The following is a 4805-nucleotide window of genomic DNA, read 5'->3' as shown; positions in this document are numbered from 1 at the left end:
TGTTTTATTTTCTTAATAAATTAAATTTTTTTAGAAAGTATTTACATAATACATTAATATATTTTATTTTTAAATGTCAATTTTTGTTGGTATATATATATATATATATATATATATATATATATATATATATATATATATATATATATGTAATTCTATTTATTGATTATAAATTATAAATTAATATCAATAAATATACACGATTTTTATGGTTTTTAATGAGAAAAATAATAATAAATTATTAAATATTGTAAAAATTAAAAAAATTGTGACCCGATTGACCCTGACTGGGTCAGCCGTTCCCTAGTTGAACCGCTGAGGTCACCGGGTTATCTCGAGTTTTTAATACCCGGGTCAATGGGGTATACCCGGGCCGGCCACATGGCCGGTTCCCGGTTTTTCCGGTTGAACCGGCCGGGCCGGTCCGGGTCTGACAACATTGGGTTATTCACAATTTTTCTATAAATATATGATATAAAAAAAGCTATTCACAATTTATCTCTTAGTAACTCAATAGATAACAGTATATACAAATTAATATGAAGATCTGTTAATTGTTTGATTATCAAATAAAACAAGCATTGATTTGCTATTTAATTTGTAAGGAATATATTTTATAAAAAAACATATTTAGTAAAATAATAAAATGATAAAACATATTTTTATGAAAATGAAAATAAAATTAAGTTTTTAGAAAAATGTTTTTAAAACCCAAATCTGGATGTATTTAAAACACCATACAAGACTTGGGCGCAAATGATGTAATTTCCCAAAACCATGCATTTTTTTCTTAACCTACAACTTTATGATAATAACAGTTAAAAGGTTTTGATTTTCTTGATTTTTTTTTTAATGAAATACAGTCAAGACCATGCACAAATTTCAAATAAGCTCAATAAATATTTGTGTTTAATACACTAAAAAGTTGTCGATAAAGTTTGAGGTTTTTTTTTTCCTTTACCTTGGAAAAGATCTATTTAAATTTTTTATAGTTAGCCTGACTAGACTTCATATTAATTAAAAAAAATTAATTTTATTTTGTATATCAAGAATTAATAAAATAAAAAAACAAATATAGTCCCTGAATCGATACTTGCCTCTTAAAAAGAAAACATAGAAATACATGTTAGGATTTTTTTTTCCTAGGAAAAGGAAGATAATGTTTGGAATCTTTGAATTTTTTTTTAATCAATAAAATGCTTAAGATATTTTCTTCATAACATATAATTGACAGAACACTGACTACATAAACTTTATTTTTTAAAAAACATTACTTTCATATTTGAGATGTAGTGATAAAAAGTCATATTTATTCATATAGACTTACCAAAACAAAGTTATTTACGTATATTCAAAACTAGGATTAGCAAATGATTGAGCTTAATTAAACTATATTTGTATATCAAAATTAATTTTAAGCAAAAATAAAAAATAGTTTGATGAATAACACATTAATCTATATATGTATAGTATGAAAATAGGAAATTAATAAATTTTTTTGTTTAAAATTCAAAGCAAACAGAGAATATATAATTCTCATTTGCCAACCCGGCAACCCTAATTAACTAGCTAGTTGAAGAAGACATGGATTTTTTTAAAGAATAATAATAATTATTATTAAGATAATTCATGTAGCTAGGGTGATAGATATGCAAACAAGGCAAAACAAGTCAAGAATGGAGGACATGGTTTGCCCCTTATTTGTTGCAAAATGAAAGCTATCCCTAACACATTATTAGCCAGACAAAAAGAGGAGCAAGGTGACTACTGACATGGCATCCACAGATACATATATATATATATATATATTTATTTGGAGAAGTACTACATTGTCATGCCAATTATCAAGGATTTAAAAAGCCAGTTCAAAAGTTTGTATATATGGACTTGAATAACATCATGCAAAAGCTTGACTTACTGTGAAGGTTCTTTTCAAGAATAGACCACACTCTCCTTTAGTGGATAAATTTAAAGAGAATTCATGAAAAATGTGGATAAATCATAGCTTTATTGAAATAGCAAAAAAACAGTAGAACAGTCCTCTCACCAGAGGTGGGGAATAAAACTAAGTACAATATAACAACAACGTACGAGAAAACGAGGAAAAGCCAAAGATAAAAAGCTAGATGCATTTAAAAAAACACCGTCCGGATCATCAGTCTCGTCCCAGTCGCATGGTGTAGGGACTACTCCCTGCTACATCCGTATCTTGATCGCTGAATGAGTGGAGACTCGCCACTAAGGAAATTGAGGGCCGCTTGATTCAGAGGGATGCCTCTGAGAGAGATTGTCGGTTACAGATGAGCTAAAGAAAACCAAGAGAGCAAAGATGTTAGCAGATTTAAAAAATAATAGTGTAGAAACTGTAAAGCATTAAGTTGAAAAAAATACGGGTATTCCGCTCAATCCGAGATATTCCATAAGATTGCTCGGGAGATGAAATCCCAGATGCATCGGAGTTGAAGATTAATGGATGGTAACCAGGTAGTCTAGAGCGAGGGGATAGATTGTGGAAGGAAGATTGGGTCAAAGAGTTGAAGAAAAAAATGCCCAGATTCGGTTTGAGAAGGTGCAATTAAGAAAAAGATGATCAAGGTCCTCTGAGGCATTGTAACATAAAACACAAGTATCAGAGGTGTTTTGAAAGTTGCACCTTCTTTTGAAAAGATTTGTAAGAGTGAAAATTTTATCCTCTCCAGCAAGCCAGCAGAAAAGAGTTATTTTGCTAGGACTACGAGTTTTTTAGAAATGCGAGTAGAGTGGACTACGCAATCCATTGTCAATAAGGAATTTGTAAAAGGATTTGACAGTGATCTTCCCATTTTTTTCTAGAACCCAGTTAGGAGAATAGTCCTGGTTTAATTTTATGCAAGACCGAAAGGGTAAAAAGGCGGGGATAACACCCTCCCAGAAGAAGGATTTGTTTCTGGGTGGAGTATAAAACAAAACTCCAGTTGGGCTTCTATTTAGGTAGTTGATGTATATGATTTTGGCCCAGCCACAATTTGGGTTGCAAGATAGTTTCCACCACCATTTCCCAATCAAGGCTATATTAAAATCATGAAGATTGAGAATTCCCCAGCCACCCATGTCTTTGGGTCTAGTGATCCTATTCCAAGCAACCAACCTAATACCTTTGGAACCCAAATCAGGTCCTTTCCATAAGAAATCTCTACGGATTTGATCAATATCTTTGATCACCCAGGCGGGTAGTTTGAATACTGACATCCAGTAGACTGGAACAGTTGAGAGCACTAAATTAATAAGAGTTAAACGACCACCCAGGGATAAGTAATTTGCTTTCCAAGGGGTGAGTCTAGAGCGCACCGCTCCAATGAGTTTATCCCAGTTTAGGCGTCTTGGCCTTTTTTTCCGTAAAGGGGGACCCCTAAATAGGGTGATGGGTAAACAGCTTTCGAGCGCTTAAGGATTCCGGCAGTTGAGGAATGTGGTTGGAAAACCATAATTTGTGGAATACAAACAGTTTCTTTGAGAAATTAATTGACAGGCCAGAGGAACCTTCAAATATATAAAGAATAAGCTTGATGATTCGGAGATCATCTTGACCCCCGGCAGAGAAAATTAACAGGTCATCAGCATATTGAAGGTGGCAGATGCTATCAAATTGATTCAAAGGAACTCCCACGAGTACTTTGGATCTAAGAGCATGAAAGAACATAGCGCTCAAAGCATCAGCAGCCAAAGCAAATAGAAGAGGTGATAGAGGATCACCTTGTCGCAATCCTCTTCTACATCGGATATACCCTTGGGTAGTACCATTGATGATGAATTGGGTCTTTGCAGAACAGAATAGTGCGAATCCAAGATAGCCATCTAGGTCCAAAACCTCTAGCAGCAAGGACATCAAGAAGGAAATTCCAATCAAGAGAGTCAAAGGCTTTAGCAAAGTCAACTTTGAAAAACATAGCCAAGTGATTTCCGCTTTTGCGATTGAAAAATTACTCTTGAGCTCCAATAATATTATCTCGCAATACATCTGCCCTTAATAAAGCCAGATTGGGAATCATCCACCAGGTTGCTAATCACTGAACTTAAGTGAGAGGCGAGAATCTTAGAAACGATTTTACAAGTGGAGTTAATTAGACTAATAGGGACGATAGTCGAGACCTCCCTCGTGCATTGGCTTTTTGCAATGAGAGCGATGTGAATCCAATTTAGACGTCAGTAGTTGAGGGATCCGACATAGAAATTGTCAAAAAGTTTAACTAAAGTGTCCTCAAGGGTGGTCCAAAGAGTTTTTTTGGAAAAAGAAAATAGGAAATCCATCCGGACCAGGGGCTTTATCAGGATTTAAGTCAAAGACAGCAAGTTTTATCTCATCTAAGGAGAAAGGGGATTCAAGATGAGAAAGATCAATTCTCTCTTTATAATCAAATAAGTGTTGCCAGTCAATTAGGAACCTATTAGGTAGAGGAGAACCAAAGAGAGTATGATAATAATCATTGAAGATTCTACCAATTTAGCGATTACCTTCACAAATTTGCATAGTCATTATGGCGAATGCGAGGGATATGATTTTTGTTTTTTCTGCCATTAGCAAATTGGTGAAAGAATTTTGTGTTTAGATCCCCCTCTTTAAAGAGGATTCATTTAAAAAGAAATAAATAAATATAAGTATTAGCCTCTCTTTGTTGTTTTAATTAATTAAAAGAGTTTTTGAGTTGAATAAATATTGTTTTTTTACATTGTATCAAAGTGATGTTAATTTATAATGTAGATATAATATGAATATCCAAATAAAGGCCATATATTATTTTTTATTTTTGAATGAAGTGAGTGCAGAT

Source organism: Dioscorea cayenensis, chromosome 2, assembly GCF_009730915.1.
Source record: "Dioscorea cayenensis subsp. rotundata cultivar TDr96_F1 chromosome 2, TDr96_F1_v2_PseudoChromosome.rev07_lg8_w22 25.fasta, whole genome shotgun sequence".
In the NCBI taxonomy this organism is placed as follows: Eukaryota; Viridiplantae; Streptophyta; class Magnoliopsida; order Dioscoreales; family Dioscoreaceae; genus Dioscorea; species Dioscorea cayenensis.
Note: the sequence above shows the minus strand (reverse complement) of the source record.